Source organism: Bufo bufo, chromosome 1, assembly GCF_905171765.1.
Source record: "Bufo bufo chromosome 1, aBufBuf1.1, whole genome shotgun sequence".
In the NCBI taxonomy this organism is placed as follows: domain Eukaryota; kingdom Metazoa; phylum Chordata; class Amphibia; order Anura; family Bufonidae; genus Bufo; species Bufo bufo.
Window position 1 is genome coordinate 392,829,991 of NC_053389.1, and position 23,011 is coordinate 392,853,001.

Here is a 23,011-nt window from a genome sequence, read left to right on the forward strand (position 1 = left end):
GAAGACGATGCAGGGGACGATGAGGTCCTAGACCCCACATGGAATGAAGGTCGTGCCACTGACTTTCACAGTTCGGAGGAAGAGGCAGTGGTGAGACCGAGCCAACAGCGTAGCAAAAGAGGGAGCAGTGGGCAAAAGCAGAACACCCGCCACCAAGAGACTCCGCCTGCTACTGACTGCCACCATCTGAGACCGAGCACCGCCAAAGGCAGCTTCAAGGAGTTCCCTGGCATGGCACTTCTTCAAACAATGTGCTGACGACAAGACCCGAGTGGTTTGCACGCTGTGCCATCAGAGCCTGAAGCGAGGCATTAACGTTCTGAACCTTAGCACAACCTGCATGACCAGGCACCTGCATGCAAAGCATGAACTGCAGTGGAGTAAACACCTTAAAAACAAGGAAGTCATTCAGGCTCCCCCTGCTATCTCTTCTGCTGCTGCCGCCTCGGCCTCTTCTGCTGCTGCCGCCTCGGCCTCTTCCTCCGCCTCTGGAGGAACGTTGGCACCTACCGCCCAGCAAACATGGGATGTACCACCAACACCACCACCTGCGTCACCAAGCATCTCAACCATGTCACACGGCAGCGTTCAGCTCTCCATCTCACAAACATTTGAGAGAAAGCGTAAATTCCCACCTAGCCACCCTCGATCCATGGCCCTGAATACCAGCATTTCTAAACTACTGGCCTATGAAATGCTGTCATTTAGGCTGGTGGACACAGACAGCTTCAAACAGCTCATGTTGCTTGCTGTCCCACAGTATGTTGTTCCCAGCCGGTACTACTTCTCCAAGAGAGCCGTGCCTTCCCTGCACAACCAAGTATCCGATAAAATCAAGTGTGCACTGCGCAACGCCATCTGTGGCAAGGTCCACCTAACCACATATACGTGGACCAGTAAGCACGGCCAGGGACGCTATATCTCCCTAACTGCACACTGGGTAAATGTAGTGGCGGCTGGGCCCCAGGCGGAGAGCTGTTTGGCGCAGGTCCTTCCGCCGCCAAGGATCGCAGGGCAACATTCTTTGCCTCCTGTCTCCTCCTCCTACTCAGCTTCCTCCTCCTCTTCTTCCACCTGCTCATCCAGTCAGCCACACACCTTCACCACCAACTTCAGCACAGCCCGGGGTAAACGTCAGCAGGCCATTCTGAAACTCATATGTTTGGGGGACAGGCCCCACACCGCACAGGAGTTGTGGCGGGGTATAGAACAACAGACCGACGAGTGGTTGCTGCCGGTGAGCCTCAAGCCCGGCCTGGTGGTGTGCGATAATGGGCGAAATCTCGTTGCAGCTCTGGGACTAGCCGGTTTGACGCACATCCCTTGCCTGGCGCATGTGCTGAATTTGGTGGTGCAGAAGTTCATTTGCAACTACCCCGACATGTCAGAGCTGCTGCATAAAGTGCGGGCCGTCTGTTCGCGCTTCCGGCGTTCACATGCAAGACCTGTGTGCCCTGTTGCGCTGTTTCGAGTACTCCACCAACATGGCCAGTGGCGATGACGCCATTATCAGCGTTACAATACCACTTCTATGTCTCCTTGAGAAAACACTTAGGGCGATGATGGAAGAGGAGGTGGCCCAGGAGGAGGAGGAGGAGGATGAGGAAGAGGGGTAATTTTTAGCACTTTCAGGCCAGTCTCTTCGAAGTGACTCAGAGGGAGTTTTTTTGCAACAGCAGAGGCCAGGTACAAATGTGGCCAGACAGGGCCCACTACTGGAGGATGAGGAGGACAAGGATGAGGAGGAGGTGGAGGAGGATGAGGATGAAGCATGTTCACAGCGGGGTCGCACCCAACGCAGCTCGGGCCCATCACTGGTGCGTGGCTGGGGGGAAACGCAGGACGATGACCATACGCCTCCCACAGAGGACAGCTTGTCCTTACCTCTGGGCAGCCTGGCACACATGAGCGACTACATGCTGCAGTGCCTGCGCAACGACAGCAGAGTTGCCCACATTTTAACGTGTGCGGAGTACTGGGTTGCCACCCTGCTGGATCCACGGTACAAAGACAATGTGCCTACCTTACTTCCTGCACTGGAGAGTGATAGGAAGATGCGCGAGTACAAGCGCACGTTGGTAGACACTCTACTGAGAGCATTCCCAAATGTCACAGGGGAACAAGTGGAAGCCCAAGGCGAAGGCAGAGGAGAAGCAAGAGGTCGCCAACGCAGCTGTGTCACGGCCAGCTCCTCTGAGGGCAGGGTTAGCATGGCAGAGATGTGGAAAAGTTTTGTCACCACGCCACAGCTAACTGCACCACCACCTGATACGGAACGTGTTAGCAGGAGGCAACATTTCACTAACATGGTGGAACAGTACCTGTGTACACCCCTCCACGTACTGACTGATGGTTCGGCCCCATTCAACTTCTGGGTCTCCAAATTGTCCACGTGGCCAGAGCTAGCCTTTTATGCCTTGGAGGTGCTGGCCTGCCCGGCGGCCAGCGTTTTGTCTGAACGTGTATTCAGCACGGCAGGGGGCGTCATTACAGACAAACGCAGCCGCCTGTCTACAGCCAATGTGGACAAGCTGACGTTCATAAAAATGAACCAGGCATGGATCCCACAGGACCTGTCCATCTCTTGTGCAGATTAGACATTAACTACCTCCCCTTAACCATATATTATTGTACTCCAGGGCACTTCCTCATTCAATACTATTTTTATTTTCATTTTACCATTATATTGCGGGGCAACCCAAAGTTGAATGAACCTCTCCTCTGTCTGGGTGCCGGGGCCTAAAAATATCTGACAGTGGCCTGTTCCAGTGGTGGGTGACATGAAGCCTGATTCTCTGCTATGACATGAAGCCTGATTCTCTGCTATGACTTGAAGACTGATTCTCTGCTGACATGAAGCCTGAATCTCTGTTATGGGACCTCTCTCCTCTGCCTGGGTGCCGGGGCCTAAATATCTGACAATGGACTGTTCCAGTTTTGGGTGACGTGAAGCCTGATTCTCTGCTATTACATGAAGACTGATTCTCTGCTGACATGAAGCCTGAATCTCTGTTATGGGACCCCTCTCCTCTGCCTGGGTGCCGGGGCCTAAATATCTGACAATGGACTGTTCCAGTTTTGGGTGACGTGAAGCCTGATTCTCTGCTATGACATGAAGACTGATTCTCTGCTGACATGAAGCCTGATTCTCTGCTATGGGACCTCTCTCCAATTGATATTGGTTAATTTTTATTTATTTTATTTTTATTCATTTCCCTATCCACATTTGTTTGCAGGGGATTTAACTACATTTGCTGCCTTTTGCAGCCCTCTAGCCCTTTCCTGGGCTGTTTTACAGCCTTTTTAGTGCCGAAAAGTTCGGGTCCCCATTGACTTCAATGGGGATCGGGTTCGGGACGAAGTTCGGGTCGGGTTCGGATCCCGAACCCTAACATTTCCGTGAAGTTCGGCCGAACTTCTCGAACCCGAACATCCAGGTGTTCGCTCAACTCTAGTTACAATATATAACATATGAACCAACAAAAACAAGCAAGTACCGTACACGTGAATGAATACCGGCATGCAACTGTATCTTTCCACCATAAAGTTGGTATTTACACCAGAAACCCAGTGGACCCTATTATAGAGTATGGGATCTGTTGGGTGCTGGAGATCTGTCATATGCCAGATACAGCAATACCAGTTTTCTGTTTCTATGCTAGATATTGAATTACAACTGCAGATGTGGACACAGCTGTAGATCAGAACAAGATGTATGGAGATGACTGATGGACTGCCTTGCATCTGGTTGTTAATAGTTTAAAATGTATTTAATGGGCGATGGGTAGTCAGTGAAGGGATTGGCAGTGAGAAGTGTGTAACAGGACTGAGGAGAGAAGTGGATTAACTGGTCAGCGACGTTGAGGATGGATTGGAGGGTTTGCAAAAGTGTTGGAGAAGGACAAAGAAAATGATGTTGCAATAGTCCGGGCAGAAGATGATGAGGGTATGTACAAGCATTTTCTGTTGACTGGAGAATGAAGAAAGTGCAGATCAGAGACATGTTTTTTGAGTTGGAGGCAGTAGGAAGACGTAAGAGCTTAAATGTGTGGTCTGAAGGATAGGGCAGAATCCTAGACAGTAAGACTGTGGAAAATATGGAGCTGGTAACTGTGATAGGATGAAGATAGATGATGAAGTTGGGTAAATTTATTGAGTGTAAAAGGGATCTTGAAATCATGGATTTTTATAAACTGTCCTGGGCCAAAGATATGGATGGAGGAGGGTACCTAGGGCAGAAAGCGGTACCAACAGATAAAGGGTGAGAGGAGGATGGAGTGTCATGCAAGTCTGGGAGGCTAAATCAGAAGCTGTGAAGTAATCCATGTGAAGGTCCAAGTCTGTGATGCATAAAGAAGAGAAGATCTGTAATAGAAGGACATGGTTTAAGATAATGATATGGAAGAGTGGAGAGTAATGTTATGCTGCTTTTAAAAGTTACAAATCAAATTTCTTTGTGAACTTTGGCAAATCAGCCGAATCCAATTTTTTTATAACTTCACTCATATATAGATTATTATTATTATTATTATTATTATTAACAATCCAAAAGACTTTATGATTTAAGAGGAATTGTTGTCAATCTTGTCATTACATCTATGACTAGTGCAATAGCTGAAATTAGTGGACAACAGCAGGTATATGCAGTTTAGGTGTTCTGTGAACCTTTCCTACTGATATATGCATACTAAATGGGGATGTTGGATTCCTGAATACAAGCACGCATGCTATGATATAAAAGTTATAAAACAACCGGTAGGTTTACACTAGAAACTTTTGCCTTAAAAATGGTTTCCACATTCTTAGAACCAGGAAAACAAAATTACTATGTCTTATATATCAGATCTCAAAACAGGACAACCGTCACTTGGCATTTCCGTGTGCCTGCTATGTTGGTAATTTAACTCTGCTTCTCTTGTATCATTTATTTAAGGTGAGATCACAAAGGCTCTTTTGTCTCAGTGTTATTTGCAACCAGATCTTTGCTTGCTCTCTGGCTAGGAAATGTTACCAGTCCTCTTATTTACAAATGGAAGATGAAGATACTATCAGACGAGGTGATCTCTGCTTGCAGTATGGCTTCTTACAGAAAACAGCGTTCCGCTAGTTGTATACATTTAATGCATGTGTATAATTACTATAATAAATGTTTATATGTTTTAAACAGGCCTTTATTTAATTATCTGCACTGATTAAGGGTACTTTCACACTAGCGTTTTTGTTTTCCCGTATTGAGTTCCGTCCTAGGGGCTCAATACCGGAAAAAAAACTGATCAGTTTTATCCTAATGCATTATGAACAGAGAGCACTCCATTAGGTATGCATCAGGATGTCTTCAGTTCAGTCCCTCTTACGTTTTTTGGATGGAGAAAATACCACAGCATGCTGCAGTTTTCTCTCCGGCCAAAAATATTGATCACTTGCCGGAATGCCGAATCCGGCATTAATTTACATTGAAGTGTATTAGTGCCAGATCCGGCATTAAGTGTTCCGGCAAAACTGATCCGGCTTTCTGGTCTGCAGCGACGGAACTGCCTGCCGGAATCCTCTGCCGCAAGTGTGAAAGTACCATAATACTATACTGTATAGCTATGTGGCCATCCATTTACACTTCAAGACCCCATTGACACAACGTAGCATATCGTGTGCCACATCACGACCCCATTGACACGACGTAGCCTGTTGTGTGCCACATCACTACCCCATTGACACGACGTAGCATGCCGTGTGCCACACCACGACCCCATTGACACAACGTAGCATGCCGTATGCCACACCACGACCCCATTGACACAACGTAGCATGCCGTGTGCCACACCACGACCCCATGGACACGACGTAGCATGTTGCGTGCCACACCACGACCCCATTGACACGACGTAGCATGTTGCGTGCCACACCACGACCCCATTGACACGACGTAGCATGTTGTGTGCCACACCACGACCCCATTGACACAACGTAGCATGCCGTGTGCCACACTACGACCCCATTGACACGACGTAGCATGTCGTGTGCCACACCACGACCCCATTGACACTTGGACTGCTCTAGGATACACCATTTTCCACCAAAATTGTGTAACAGTTCTCGCATGAGAATCTGTCTCACAGTAATCTAACCAATAGTTGGTTTAGAGTCAGTGAAATGTCTTTCTGCACCAAATGTATCATCCAGCCTGAACCCCTGTGATAAATCTGTTGCAGGTTAAGACAGTCTAAGTTTACGCCATTTTTGCAATTAGTAAATCTGGGCCTGTATGTGAACGTAATAGGGGAAATTTATCAAGGTTTCAGACGAGCGAGTGTCGTCCTCCGTACTCGCAGCACAGCACCCGTGCTGAATTTCCAGCACTGCCGAGGTTGCATAGCATTATATTGATTTATGATGCTATGTAACCCTTAGAGGTCTAGAATGTATTGGATAACACTGACAGCATTATGTCAGTGTTATCCAATACATTCCACAACTGTAAGGACTCTTGAACACGACCGTATGGCTTTTTCAGTATTTTGCGGTCTTTAAAAAAATACAGATGACGTCCGTGTGCATTCTGTTTTTCGCAGAACGGACAGCTGGCCCCTGATAGAACAGTACTATCCAATAGGACATGTTCTATCTTTGAACGGAAAAATGGAAATACGGAAACGCAAGGCATACGGAGTACCTTCTCTTTTTTTGGCGGAGCCATTAAACGCGAAAAACGGAAGGTAAACGGGAAAAAAAAACTTTGTGTGCAAGAGGCCTGAAGGTTACATAGCATCATAAATCAATATAATGCTATGCAACTCGGGCAGTGCTGGAGGTTCAGCATGGGAGGTGCGCTGCAAGTCTGGAGCATGACACTAGCTCGTCTGAAAGGGACCTTAAAGGGGATGTCCAAGTTATATTTATTGATGACCTATCCTCAGGATAGGTCATCAATATCAGATCGGCGGGGGTCCGACACCTGGCACCCCCGCCAATCAGCTGTTTGAAGAGAAGGCGCGCGCCGTGCCATTGTTTACCTGCTCGCCGTTGCATCTGCAGCGGTGAGCAGGTGTAATTACACCTAAGCCGTCCTTTTCATTTCAATGGTACGGCTCGCTCCTATACAAGTGTATAGAAGCGAGCCGTACCATTGAAATGAATGGGACGGCTTGGGTGCAATTACACCTGCTCACCGCTGCAGATGCAACGGCGAACAGGTAAACAATGGCACGGCGCGCGCCTTCTCTTCAAACAGCAGATCGGCGGGGGTGCCAGGTGTCAGGCCCCCGCCGATCTGATATTGATGACCTATCCTGAGGATGTCATCAATAAATATAACTTGCACAACCCCTTTAAGTTTTAAACTCGATGCATAAATAATGCCATACATTTATCAAATAATATTTCTAGTTCCACATCTGCGTTAAAGCTATCTGGCAGGCTTTTCCAGCAGAAGAACAGGGATTTGGCTGGACAAAAAGTAGAGCATGTACCAGTTTTTGTCTGGCCAAAACCTAGTGCTCATGTCAGAAGCCAGCCGGGTCCTATTATGGTCAGTGGGGTCTGGAAGTGAATGACAGCATCCAGCTAGGATATGCTCCCATTGTCTGATAGGTGCTGGTCCCACCTCTGGGACCCGCATCTACAAGGAAAATGGAGCAGGGAGAGCTGTGACTGGAGGACCCCGGGTTTCCCGGGGTCCGTCCACCACCAAGCGCTGCTCCCATACAAGTGAATGCGAGCGCATATTTTTGGCAGCCCCATTGAAATGAATGGAGGGTGGCTGCGCATGCGCAGTGCGCCCTCCATTAATTTCCCTGCTCCGTTCTCGTTGTAGGTGCGGGTCCCAGAGGTGGGACCCGCACCTATCAGATAATGGGGGGCATATCCTAGCGATATGCCCCCATTGTATGTGATGGCAAAACCCCTTTAACAGCCTGTTGGATAGCTTTAACATAGGCGTAAAACTAGCCTAACACATCAAATATTACAATACCCATACCATACATGAAATGATCTAATAATGTTGGCATACAGTGCCAAAAAGTCATGCTGTGCCCAAATAATAGTACTTCCACAGTGCACTAAAATATACTGCCATACAGTGCACAAACATTAGGCTGCCTACAATATTATGCCTAAAGAATACAGCTTTAACCCCTTCCTGCAATATCACGTACATGTACGTGGGAGAATGTGGTGCCTTACCGCATCCCCACGTGCATGTACGTGATCGGGTTTCACTGTCAGCGCACAGAGCGATGCGCTGACCTGCCTGCGATCGCTGTGATTGGTCCATTACTGCACAGAGACCAATCACAGCGCATCGGGGCAGGTAAGGGGGGGTTAGGGAGGGACTACGTGCTTCTCCTTCTCTGATCGTCCCAATTCCTGTCAGGGAAGAGATCAGAGAAGGAGACAGTGTGAAACGCTGCAGTACAGTATAAGGGTACTTTCACACTAGCGGCAGGACAGATCCGACAGGCTGTTCACCCTGTCAGATCCGTCCTGCCGCTATTTCGCCGTGCCGCCGGACCGCCACTCCGTCCCCATTGACTATAATGGGGGCGGAGCTCCGGCGCAGCACGGCAGTTCGCGGTGAGAGGCCGCCGGACTAAAAAGTCAGACATGCAGTACTTTTAGCCTGGCGGCCTTTCGCCGTGCACTGCCGTGCTGCATCGGAGCTCCGCCCCCGTCCCCATTAATGGGGACGGAGTGGCGGTCCGGCGCAGCACGGCAAAATAGCGGCAGGACGGATCCGACAGGGTGAACAGCCTGTCGGATCCGTCCTGCCGCTAGTGTGAAAATAGCCTTACTTACCAGAGAGAATTAACCCCTTGTGTGCCGAAAAGCTGCTTCTGTGCCCCAATCAGTGACACAGATCAGTTCTGTGCCTCATCCCCTGCCTCATACATAATTAACCCCTTCAGTGCTGATTTGCCACTCTTCTGTGCCTGATTTGCCCCAGTCAGTGACACATCAATCCTGTCATCATCGCCTCATCCAGACACCTGTCACTACAGCCTGTCCGTCCGTCAAGACATCTGTCACTTCCACCTGTCCGTCCGTCAAGACAACTGTCCGTCCGTCAAGACACTTGTCACTCCAGCCTGTCCGTCCATCAAGACACTTGTCACTCCAGCCTGTCCGTCCATCAAGACACTTGTCGCTCTAGTCTGTCTGTCTATCAAGTCACCTGTCACACCAGCCTGTCCATCCGTCAAGACACCCGTCAAACTCCCAAGTTGCATAAAAAAATAAAATAAAATAACCCTGTCACTACGTGTGCCATCCTCCTGTGTGTACATACTTGTGTCCTGTGCTTGAGTGGCACCATTCTGTAAAATATAAGTCTCTTATGCCCCATGTGGATTTGTGCCACCTATAACTGTAAAATAATACATTAATTAACCCCTTTTCTGCCCCAGTAAGGATATTGGCACTACTCTGTGCCCCATACTAGACCCCTGGCTCATCGCCTGCCAACTGTGCTACCTGTGACACCTGTCAATAACTGCCAAGTGACTCGGGGAGTTTTTATCCTATCCTAAAGGATATACAGTATTTTAGTCTGCTGTTCTATTAATAAATAAATAAAAAGACTAACAAAATCTACGTTAGTTTACAGTTTAAAATGACTAAACGGCTTTTCACTGCCGAAGAGGCATATGCTGTGCTTTTTGAGGACACTGACTCCAACAGTGGAGATGAAGTGACATTTTTAGTTTCATCTTCCTCAGATGATTCATCTAATGATGAACCCCCTCGTAGGCGTCCTAGGGGTAGTGCGCAGTCGCAACCCCATACAAGTGACTCTTCATGGATCCCCACAGATAACTATGTGCCCCAGGTGCCTGAATTTACAGCCACTCTAGCCATCAATGTAGATACCGCAGGTTTCAGTGAAATTAATTTTTTCCAAATATTCTTCGCTGATGACCTAATTAACTTGATGGTAGAACAAACAAATATATATGCAGAGCGATGTATTGCCTCCCATCCAGACAGTTATATGGCAAGGATCCACAAATGGACCCCTACTGACACGACTAAAATGCAAAGGTTTTGGGGACTTCTAAGCGTTTGTATTGGAACAAAGATATTCTTTATCACACCCCTCTTCACTGTCTTGCCATGCCCCGGGCCCGTTTCGAAGCTCTAAGATTCCTACACTTCAGCAATAATAATGAATGCCAACCCCCAAGCGACCCCAGTTATGACAGACTCTTTAAAATTAGGCCAGTGGTTGACCACTACAATTCCAAATTTAGTCAAGTATATACCCCCCAAAAATGCCTCTCAGTGGATGAATTATTGGTCCACTTCAAAGGCCGATTACATTTCCGCCAGTACCTGCCCAATAAAGGGGCTAGGTATGGCGTGAAGTTGTTTAAGGCCTGTGAAAGTGTATCCGGGTATACATTGCGCTTTCGTATTTTCAAGGGAAAATATTCCAAAATTGAGCCACCCGATTGTCCCCCGATTCTGGATATAAGTGGGAAGATGGTATGGAATGTAGTCCACCCCCTGCTGGACCACAGATACCATCTATATTGGGACAACTTTTACAATAGTGTCCCTCTCCTGAAGTGCCTTGTTGCCAGAGGCATAGGCACATGTGGCACAATTAGAAGAAATCAAAAAGGGCTCCCTAAATCCTTTATAGACCAGACAGTGCGTCGTGGGGAAAGCAGGGCTGTTTGCTCAGAAAATTTGATGCTGCTAAAATACAAGGACAAACGGGATATTCTTCTGTTAACTACCATCCATGCAGATCAGTCCATCCCAGTCCGAGGAACCACAGAGCAGAACATCAAGCCTGTGTGTATCCAGGATTACAACAAGTTCATGGGCAGAGTGGATCTTTCAGAGCAGTTACTACAGCCCTACAGTGCCTTAAGAAAATCTAAGGTGTGGTACAAAAAAATTGCTGTGTACCTAACCCAAGTGTCACTATATAATGCCTTTGTCATCCACAGAACAGCTGGTCATGAGGGGACCTTCTTGGAATTTCAGGAGAAAATAATAAAAAAATAGACTTTTGGCGTTCAGGAAGGAGAGGGCAGTTTTTCAGACAGCAGTGCTTATGGGGTCTGAAGAATAATACATGGGCAGCATTTCCCTGGAGTACTCCCCCCCCCCCCCCCCCCCCCCATCTCACAGAAAAACAAGAGGCGACCCCAAAAAAGGTGTTGAGTTTGCTCGGTTAAAGGGATTAGGAAAGACACCACTCACTACTGTCAGACCTGCCCCTCTAAACCGGGCCCACACCTCCACTGATATCCATTAAGTCCATTTCATTAATTTATTAATTAATCCATGAGAAGACATTTTCAGTTTAGTATTTTTCCATTTGGCAATCCAATAATAGCTCCCCCCAAAAAAAAAAAAATTCCTATTATACCCCTAGATGAATACATTGAAAGGTGTCATTTTATTAAATGAGGCATTTCTACCATTTCCTTTTATGTTCTGGCACCCCTAGAGCCTCGTTTTTGCGGTTTTCAATGTTGGGGTGCCTCAGGATGTCTTCAAATGCGACATGGTGCCTAAAAAATTTTTCTGCGAAATCTGCCTTCCAAAAGCCACACTGTGTTCCTCCCATTCTGAGCCCCGCTGTGTGCTCATACAGCACTTTACAACCACATATGGGGTGTTGATGTATTCAGGAGAAAATGGGTAACAGATTATGGGGTGTATTTTCTCTTGATACCCCTTGTTAAAATGAAAAATTTGGGCCAAAAGCGAGATATTCTTGTAAAATATGAAATTTTTCATTTTCACTGCCAAGTCTTTCTAAATTCTATGAAACGGCTATTAAGCCAAAGTGCTCAGTGCACCCCTTGAAAAATTCCTTGGGGGTTGTATTTTCCATAATGGGGTCACTTTTGTTTTGTTTTTTCACTGTTGGGGTGCCTCAGGGTGTCTTCAAATGCGACATGGTGCCTGAAAATTATTCCAGCGAAATCTGCCTTCCAAAAGCAACACTGTGTTCCTCCCATTCTGAGCCCCGCTGTGCACCCATATAGCACTTTACAACCTTCTAACGTCCTAAAAAAATAACATTTACAAAATGATGAAAACATGAAGTAGACATATGGTAAATGTAAAGTAATAACTATTTAGTTAGGTACCACTATCTGTCAGAAAACCAGAGAAATTCAAATTTAGAAAATTGCGAATTTTTCCAAAATTTCGGTAATTTTTTATTTATTTTTATAAATAAAGGTAAAACATATTGACTCAAATTTGTCACTAACATGAAGTACAATGTGTCACGAGAAAACAATCTTAGAATGGCTTGGATAAGTAAAAGTGTTCCAACGTTATTACCACATAAAGTGAAACATGTCAGATTAGCAAAATGTGGTTTGGTCCTAAAGGTAAAAACTGGCTTGGTCTTGAATGGGTTAAAGTGCACCAAATATGATCTGTCATAATAATGTCAATATCACATACACACATCCAAACACATGGATATACAGTATATGTACCTATGCTGTGCATCCTCAATCAATACCTTATCCACACTGTAATACAGTATTAGTGCCCCAACCTGGGAGAAACTGAGTAGAGGATGGGAGTGGTAGTGGCTCTGGCAATAACAGTCCATCACAGTGGCAATCCTCATGCTGATGCTCCCTAAAGCGAGGGCAGTGAAAGGAGGGCGCACTCTTTCTTCCCTCGGGGCACACCCTGATGTTTGGGCTCTTGCCTGAAGGTAGCTGGGGTGCTGTTTGGTGCGGGTGCAAGGCAATAGGTGTAGGGTATAGGGGTCAATAATCAGGCCAGAGGTAGAAAAAAAATGTCTCTCTTTGTAGAATGGGAGTTGTAGTACATCCGATAGTATCAAAACACAATTCCAAATAATTCACAGAATTCTAATCTCTCCAGATAGCAATGTATGGATTGAAGCAAGGATGGGAACATAGTACTCTTTCCTCTCTATCTTGCAATGCTGGCTATAACTGAGGGATACAGAGTCAAGATATGACTGGCCAAATCGTGTCCAAGTGTGACAAGTGTTTTGACTCCAGTGCTCGGCTATGCAGATTCTGGACCTTCTTGGCTCTTTGTTTTATCTCTCTTTCTTTCTTCTTTGAGTACTGTACAGATGGTGAGGATTTTCTCACAGTAGATAATCCTCAGAGAGAAGGTGATTGTCTGGATGTTTCTATCTCCTCCTCTACTAACAATCAACTGGCTAGACTGAGCTAGAGGCGGATCCACACCCAACTTCCTGCAGGGGCTGTGTCAGAGTTGGTTAACTCCATCACTTCCATGCATAACCATACTGGGCACATACATGACATAAAATAACATAACGTTAAATAACAATACTATTTTGCAGATAGCCTAGTCTGGGGTACCACACTAACAAAATGAATGAGAGATGCCAAATCTCATGTACACGGTGCATATTTTGTACATGTGGAAACTGACGTGTGGTGTGGTTTTTGAGATCTGCAGCATGTCAATTGTTTGTGCGGATCCACGGCTGATGTTATGTTGTAATGTGATTTCTTAAAATATTTAAAAAAATCCACCACAAAAAACATACAAAATCTATGGCAAATAGTGCAGATTTAGGTGTGGTTTTTATCACTATTTATCTTGCTTTTTTCATTCAGATTTTCTGCATACAAATCCGCACCATGTTCAGGTAGCCTAATGCTGTCAGTTACACATCTTCTCCCTTTAAACTGAACTCCTGCATCGAAATGGGAAAGTATGCATAGGGTCATATAAATAAAGGGGTTCCAGACTTGGTTCTAGAATAAACTGATCAGTAGTGGTCCTTTATAACCAAGATGTGTCCACCTTGCCATATGACTAAATCATTTAAGAGAGCAGGGCCTTTGGTTCCATGTTTTGCAAGCCACTGGTATGTGAAGAATTTTGTCCAGTATTTACCTGTGTTGTTTGCACTTTGATAAGGAATAAGTTACTCGTGACCATGACATACTGTTCAGGAGCGTGTAACACTATTTGCTTTGTTCTTCACACCGTCATGAATTAAATCCCATGTAACTACAGTATATTAGAAAGATCTGAATGTATACTATTGTTACTATAATCAACCATATGGTTTTAAATACAAAATCACTATTTGCATTTGCATGTTATATACAGTAGTCAACTATACAGTTATATATTTTACACATTGTATCTCCATAAATCATTTAAGACCATCTGGGTGGTATTTATTTTTCTGTGATTTAATTGGGGCTGACATATCAGTTAGAGGGCTAATAGCCAGGGTACATAGAACCCAGCAATCATGTGTTGCTGGGACTGGAGCAGGAAGTGGCATGACTGCTTTCTGAAGTCTATGTGTAATACCCCAGAGTAGGGGCATTACTACATTTGTACTGATTTATCGTATTTCTCATAATTGGGATGTAATCTTTATGTATGACGTGGTACACCTGGTTCACCAACGGATGGAGTGTGCGTGGCCATGTTCTGCATAGGAATAGAACTTATTTTTATTTTTTTCCCCCTCTTGAGTGGTCTATGCTGACTTCCTTCCAAGGGTAGGGGCAGAGAGTCCCAGTCAGTCTAGAGGAGAGTGAGGCGGAGAGGGAATTTGCTGTGGCCCCTCTAAAGCCAGGAGTGTGGAAGCAGCTCATAGAGCACCAATTCCCTGCATATACTAAGAGGGAAAATGGGCCAAGGACACCCTTATCATCATCAAGCCACTATTAGGCCAATGTTATCTAAGTGCAGAAATCCTCAATAAGTCAGCCTGCCATCATACCTCCTCTGCTGGTGCCAGAAGGAATTTGCACTAAAGCCTGCTGAAACCATTTGTATTCTTAAGTTCAAGTTGCACTTAGTGAAAGGACTTACGGTTATGGTTCAAGTCTAGCATCATTACTCTTGTTGTGGTAAATATTAATAGTTGTAATCCGCTCGCATCAAAGTTTGTGTAAGGAAAAAGGTGAATCCCTTCTCTCAGCCCCTGTCAGACACAAACCCAGGCGTTACCATCTTGATTGAAAATTCTGAGCAACTCCTTCCGCTCTGCTCAGTCTGTTCACCTTTATTTACTAACAAAAGGTGTAAAAGGGGCTGGCCCAAAGCAAGGATTCAGGAAGTGATAACATGCAGGAAGTGATGTCAAAGGACAGGGCGGGGCAATCAATGTGGCTGATCAGACACAGGGAGACAGATGACAATCTATAAAAACACACCCACATCCTAAAGTAAAATGTCTGCATAATAAAATTTCCACAACAGTCCCTCCTCTTTGTCATATGCCCCCCAATGTCCCTTGACGGATCTTGATCTTCTTTGAAAAAAACTGTCTTGTAAAACCTAACAGATGATGGAAAACAGAGTCAATCTTGACACGTAGCTTCTTTTCTTCGGGAGGTGACTTAGGAGGTGGCGTTTCGCGTTGGTCGCCGGCTGGTTTGGGATCCTCTGCATCTGGTCCATGGATTGGTCTTCAGGGCGTCTTGTCTGTTCGGGCTTCGGTAACTCAGTCGATTAGACATCAGGAACATCTCACTCCGGCGTATAGAAGGAATGGAAACAAAAAACATAAGTACATGTCCTATTTCCTTTCGCCCAGATCCAATGGAAAACCAGCGAGCCCCAAGACCTACCAAAGCTTTAAAAAGGATTCTGACCCTCACTAGTCATAGCTCCGCCTCGGTCCTGCTCCTGTCAGTATGGGCCTGACCCTTGTCAATGGTGTCTGCTAGCCAGGCATAACCTTTCTCACAACCGGAAGATCCCACATCTACGGGTCGCCTAGCTGCCCGGACACCCATACAGGATTAATAAGCAAGGAGCAGGAGCCAGAGCTAATACCTTCTAGGAATGTATCGTTATCAACAAATGCCTTCTTGTAACAAATAAACCAAAGTGATACTCTGCATTCTTTGACTTAGTTGAGCAGCTTCTTGCAGTGACCGGTGTGGATCCAGTTGTCTCGTCCCTCGAACTTCAGAGAGGTTGGCGTCATCAGCAGCACCTGGAATGGCCCAAGATATCTCGGCTCTAGTCCCATCCTCGGATGTTTCTTTAGCACGACCCAATCACCTGGTTGACTAGAATGAACACTGGTTATTGAGTCTGGGTCCGGGAGAAGCTCCCGAACCCGGTGGTGGACATCGGGTGATAACCCGTGGGGCTGCCTGGGGGCATACCTGATGGAATAAAAGGGTTACAGCGGAACATTCAGGCCATGGATCGGCCGTGATTTTTACCTTCTTTGCAAAAATCGGACCCAAGTACCAGCAAAGAAAAGGATTGACATTTGAGAGGTTAGAAAGTTTGAAGATCGTTGTTTTCTGCACCACTTTCCCCCCTTCTCATCATCTTTAAAACCAGGACGAAGAGAAGCTGGATTAAACATGGTGCATCGTCTCAAGGTTAGATGGAGAGATGACGAAGGGATGAGAGCGAGAGAGAGATAGGGTGCTTCTCTTGGACTCTGCAGTCTTTGCGGGACAGGAGTACATGACAGTGTTAGTTCGCACTGTCTGGGACTTTTGAATGCCCTGTTGCTGGAGCTCGATGGATTCGTGCAGCCACAGTTCTGCCTTCTGGAGGGAACCATGGCTTTGGAGTCTAGTGGGGAATTCACAGACAAACTTTTCCCAAATCCAGACCTCAAAGGTCCCTACTTTGGGGATGGTCCACTCTGAACCTACAGTCCATTGGTGCCAATCTTTGAGGGGCTTAACAATTCCTCCTCCATAGATGGATTTCATGTACTGCTTGGCTGTACTATAGTCAGAAGTGGTACACTTCTGTTCCCTAAACTCGAGCTACAGTTTCCCGCGACCTACGCAAGGAATTTTTCTAAAAGTAGGTGTGTCCACCTCCAGTGTCCCGCGACAAACGCCTGGACGGCTGCTACTCCGCTTCGTTCGCCTCTGAGTTGTCCTAGGGTTTCTGGCACCGACACACGGACTCCGTTCACCCTAGTTAGACCTCAGGAAAAGGAGTAACAGTGTGAGGAAAAGGGCTCTCGCCGACACATGGCGGCCCTCTGAGTCTCCTAATGAGATATACCAGCCTCGGTTTTGGCTCTGAATAGTGACCTGAGCACACTATTCGTCCGCATAATAAAATTTCCACAACACTCTTCAACTCTTTTACTGCATCTGACCCCAGGGAGCAACGGCCACAGGGAGTACACAATGGTATAGCTACAACACTACATCAGTGCCACTACCACTCGTATCCTCTACACTGGAGCCTGGAGCCTTGTCGTAGGTCCAGGGTGGGTAGGAGACGGTGAGACCTCAACCAAGCTTCGGCGGTTCGTGGGGTCTGCAGTGTGTACGGTGTCAAGTGGAGTGCTTGGAGTCCTCGGAAAGCACTAGGAGCACCTATCAACGGAGGTACCCGGTCGGGGTGCTAGGCGTTCCGTTACAGTCATCAATAGTAAAAAGTGGACAACCCCTTTAAATCATAAGGCCACAAATAGCTTAAAGAACATTAAGGAAAGAAATGCACTAAAAATGTAAGAAAATATCCCTGCTCTTCCTCCCTTAATCTTCTCCTTTCCTTTGGTCCTAATTTTTCTCATATTACAATTAAAACTAAGAAATGTACTATATGAACAAAAGTATCGGTACACCTACACATTGCACCTACAGGAAAGTTTATGACATCTAAATCCATAGAAATTAATATGAAGCTGGTTCCCACTTTGCAGATAAAACAGCTTCCTCTCTCTGGGAAGGCTTTCAACAATATTCTGGAGTGTGAGTTTTTGACCATTCAGCCAGAAGAGCATTTGTGAGGTAACACAATCATGTTCACAATCTCCGTTCTAGTTCATCCCAAAGGTGTTTGGGGTTGTGGTCAGCGCTGACTGTTGGTCAGTCAAGTTCTTCCACACAAAACTCATCCAACCATGCCTTTATGGACTTTGCTTTGTGCACAATCATGCTGGAACAGAAAGGGGCCTTTAACTAACTGTTCCCACACAGTTGGAAGCATAAATGGTGTAGTTGTCCGAAATGGTTGAGCGAAATAAAGTATCTGAAGTGGGCTTTAGGAAAAAATGTAATTGCCACAAAGCCGAATTTCCTTGCACTTTGTGGTAACGAATCAATTTTTCCTAAAATGGTGGCTGAAAGTAAAAATAATTATACTCTTCTCATCCACTTGATCGCGGAGAGGCTGTCCGATCCAGTCTTGATTGAAGAAAACCTGCCAAAGGACCTGCCATGACTTCACCGCTGGTGCCCAGCGAGATCACGTGGTGATGTCATGACGCTCGCCGCAGTTCCTTTGGCGGGTTTTCTTCAAGATGTGAGCAGCCGGCCTATCTGTGATCAAGTGGATTAGGTGTGTATGTTTTTTTAAAATCCCTGAATAACCCCTGAGCAGCTGAATGTGAGTCACAGATGCTGCGATCACCATTGAACGCGGCATCTGAGAGGTTAACGTGGCCGCTCCATACAACGGAAAGCGATTTGTGACGAAGTAATTCGTAACTAATCGAATTTCTTCTCAAAATTTGGGGAAGCTGCAGTTTGTCTCAGGGGCAGGTCAGAGCTATCTGCCTTGTATAAAGAGCCAACAGGAGGCTGGTTTTCTCTGTAACTAGGGCTCCTATGGATGCCCTAGTTAAAGTGGATATAGTACAAAATCTTTTTTTTTTTTTTTAAGTCTGTGTACCCCAACAGTCATTCGGTGACCTCTTGAAGGACAAATTATGCGGAAAAATATATATAAAAATAAAATAGAAAAAAGTGAAAAAAATAAATAAAATCTGTGTCCCCCAAATGTCTTTTTATGACCTCCTGGGAACATATTACAGGGTATGTGGCAGAAATATATTTATATTTAAAAAAAAAAGAAAAAAAATTATAAAATGCATATTAAATAAACGCCCACCCAACTAAAACCACTTCCATTATGACCCCATTCACGTGAAACTATACATATTATATAACAAAATCACCGACACATAATATGGAAATAATTCTATTAATTTATTTTTGTGTCGGTTTGCAGCGCTTTCTGAAGTTTCTGATCCGATCAAACGTTAAAATGCCCCAAATAAAGTTTTTTTCACCCCCCCTTTCCCGCACCCCTGAATGATTTTATGCCAGCGGGTGGTGCAGGGGGGGGTTGCGGGCGGTACGGCAGGCGGGACCGCGATCCTCCGCTCACCTCCTCTTGAATATTCATTGGTGTCCAGTGGTTATACCAGAGTGTCAGCACATTGCTGACCCTCTGGTATAAACGGCTGACATCTGTACTGTGATGTCAGCCGTTTAACCCTTTCCATACCGCGGTCCGTACGGACCGATGTATGGAAAGGGTTAACAGTCAGGGAGCTCCCTCCCTCATCGGGGGGCTGCTGTGCCTTTGCAGCCCCCAGACAGGATGGGGCCACAGAGGGAGGGAGCCCGACTCCTTACCCTTACCCGTCTGCTCAGTTGTGGCCACAACTGAGCAGACGGGGAAGGTTCCCATGGCAACAGGACGCCTTCTCAGGCATCCTGCTGTCCATGGTGCTGAACAGATCTGTGCTAAAGGCATAGATCTGTTCAGACAAAGTGTAAGTAAAATACAGTACAATACACTATATAGTGTACTGTATTATACAGACATCAGACCCACTGGATCTTCAAGAACCAAGTGGGTCTGGGTCAAAAAAAAAGTAAAGATAAAAAAACACACATTTATCACTGAATAAAAAAAAATACACTACACATATTAGGTATCGCCGCGTCCGTAACGACCGGATCTATCAAACGGTCATGTTACTTTCCCCGCACGGTGAACGCCATAAAAATAAAAAAATAAAAACTATGAGGAAATCAAAAATCAATAAAAGTGATCAAAAAAGTTGCATGTACACCAAAATAGTACCAATCAAACCATCATCTCATCCCGCAAAAATCATACCCTACCCAAGATAATCGCCCCAAAACTGAAAAGACTATGGAAACACTAAAACTTTATTTTTTTTTGTTTCAAAAATGAAATCATTGTGTAAAACTTACATAAATAAAAAAAGTATACATATTAAGTATCGCCGCGTCCGTATCGACCGGCTCTATAAAAATTTCATATGACCTAACTAGGGCTGCAGTAAACGATTATTTTAGTAATCGAGTATTCTATCGATTATTTTTTACGATTAATCGAGTAATCTAAAATTTATTAATAGACTGTTTTCCTTTATAAAAACTCATCAGTCCCTAACACCCTTCGTTCCCCCCTGTGTGATCAGCCCAAGTGCATTAATTCCCCCAGTGCCATCAGCTCCACTATCCCCCAGTGCCATCAGCTCTCCCCCACCCCAGTGCCATCAGCTCCGTTCCCCCAGTGCCTTTAGCTGTCCCCCACCCCAATGCCTCCAGCTGTACTGCCCCAGTGCCATCAGCCCCTCCATGCCATCCATTGCCATGTCCCCCACTCCCTCAGTGCCATCAGATCAGCCCCTCCATGTCACCTACTCCCCTGCCATCAGATCAGCCCCTACATGTCCCCTACTCCCCCAGTGCCATCAGATCAGCCCCTCCATGTCCCCTACTCCCCCAGTGCCATCAGATCAGCCCCTCCATGTCCCCTACTCCCTCAGTGCCATCAGATCAGCCCCTACATGTCACCTACTCCCCCAGTGCCATCAGATCAGCCCCTCCATGTCCCCCAGTGCCATTGGATCAGCCCCTCCATGTCCCCCAGTGCCATTGGATCAGCCCCTCCATGTCCCCCAGTGCCATTGGATCAGTCCCTCCATGTCCCCCAGTGCCATCGGATCAGTCCCTCCATGTCCCCCAGTGCCATCGGATCAGCCCCTTCATGTCACCCAGTGCCATCAGATCAGCCCCTCCATGTCCCCCAGTACCATCGGAACAGCCCCCCCCCATGTCCCCCCACTCCCATTTGCCCCTCCATGCAATCCATTGCCGGCTTTCCCCCTTCAGTGCCATGTCCCCAGCGCCAGTGAAATAAAATACTTACCTTTCCTGTAGGGGCGCCGCACCACAGCTCCTTCCTTTTCTTCTCTGCGTGCTGCACTGGATCCTGACGTCACACAGCATCGCGTCATAGTGCGCGCTTACGTGCACTATGACCTGACGATGTGTCAGGATCCAGTGCAGCACGGTACGGACCGGCGGGTGACCACGGAGCGGTAATTAATAGTAAGCGCTTCTTTCCCGCTCCGTGGTCAAATGACACAAACGAATCAATGATTTTTTTGTGTCGAATTACTCGATTCAATCGAGTAATCGTTTCAGCCCTAGACCTAACCTCTCAGGTGAACACCGTATAAAAATAAAAATAAAAACGGTGTAAAAAAAGCAATTTTTTTTGTCAGCTTACGTCACAAAAAGTGTAATAGCAAGCGATCAAAAAGTCATATGCACCCCAAAATAGTGCCATCCCACAAAAAATGAGACCCTACCTAAAATAATCGCCCAAAAACTGAAAAAACTATGGCTCTCAGACTATGGAGACACTAAAACATGATTTTTTTTTGTTTCAAAGATGAAATCATTGTGTAAAACTTACATAAATAAAAAAAAATTGTATACATATTGGGTATCGCCGCGTCCGTGACAACCTGCTCTATAAAAATACCACATGATCTAACCTGTCAGATGAATGTTGTAAATAACAAAAAAAAATAAATGGTGCCAAAAAAGCTATTTCTTGTTACCTTGCCTCACAAAAAGTGTAATATAGAGCAACCAAAAATCATATGTACCCTAAACTAGTACCAACAAAACTTCCACCCTATCCCGTAGTTTCTAAAATGGGGTCACTTTTTGGAGTTTCTACTCTAGGGGTGCATCAGGGGGGCTTCAAATGGAACATGGTGTCCAAAAAAACAGTGAAAATAAAATCTATAAAACAGCCTTTAGTACGTTGCCTTTCTTTTGGTGCGTCGCGAGTTCCAATAGTGAAGTGGGCAATGTTCACATCTATAGATGCGTTTTCTTTAAATGGACCGCACTGCTCCAGGACAAAGCTGAAAAAATACTCCCTTCCAGATCTCACAGGAATTTCATGGACATGGGTAAGCAGTCAGTTCACTCGGATTCACCTTTCCTCTAGGGAACCTTATGAGAAATCAAGGTGCCGCCAATAGTGAAGTACAATCCCAAAAGGTTCCAACTGCAAGGTTTTATTATACTCACAAGATGGATATGATAACAAGCAGTGTACACAAATCATTCACCCGACCCGGGTTTCGCTTTAGGAAGCTTCGTCAGGGGTATCTACTCCGCCTACCTAGAGGCGGTCTTTATATACCTGCCAATGATAAGCTACCACACCTCCTTAAAATCATCATAGCCCTTATGGCTCAATACAAAAGAGTAAAAAAATCCATCAAATACATTCATAAAACAAATAATCACAAAAAAACCTCCTTTGGGTCACCAAATTACTGGTTTAACTGTAAGTTACAGACAAATCTGAACTGACCCAGACTAATCGATATAATATTATATAATCGCAAACCATGCGATCATATCGATCACATCCGAATTATCACACATGATCGCATGGTTAACACAGAGACATATCTGGACCAATCACATGTGTCAACATTCTCATTATTATCATAGGGATATATCTGAACTGATCGCATGTGTTCGCATAGAATAACTAGATCACATAACATTATCATACTTAACACTAAGGCTGGGTTCACACGAGCGTGTCCGGATTAGTTCCGGCAAACCCGCGCGAGTAGGAATGCAATTGCAGTCAGTTTTGACTGCGATTGCGTTCCGATGTTCAGTTTTTATCGCGCGTGTGCAATGTGTTTTGCACGCGCGTGATAAAAAACCGACTGTGGTACCCAGACCCGAACTTCTTCACAGAAGTTCAGGTTTGGGTTCGGTGTTGTGTAGATGTTATTATTTTCCCTTATAACATGGTTATAAGGGAAAATAATAGCATTCCGAATACAGAATGCATAGTAGGTGATCAATTGAGGGTTAAAAAATAAAAAAAATTAACTCACCTTCTCCTCTTGTTCGCGTAGTTCTCCCGGTCTTCAGTTCTTTAAAAAGATGAACTATGGGCTAAAGGACCTTTG

The 23,011-nt window shown here is 45.6% G+C and overlaps 1 protein-coding gene across 3 annotated transcripts in view; it reads left to right on the forward strand.

Annotated features, from left to right (window-relative positions):
* Positions 1-23,011, forward strand: part of SHROOM1 (shroom family member 1) — a 146,958-nt gene that overhangs the window by 23,513 nt on the left and 100,434 nt on the right. Inside the window, exon 2 of one of the 3 annotated variants that reach the window (XM_040405697.1) lies at positions 4,934-5,057. The exons of the other annotated variants lie outside the window; for them this stretch is intronic. The gene's annotated coding sequence lies outside the window, so the exon portion shown is untranslated. The remainder of the gene's footprint in view (positions 1-4,933; positions 5,058-23,011) is intronic. 3 annotated transcript variants of the gene reach the window in all.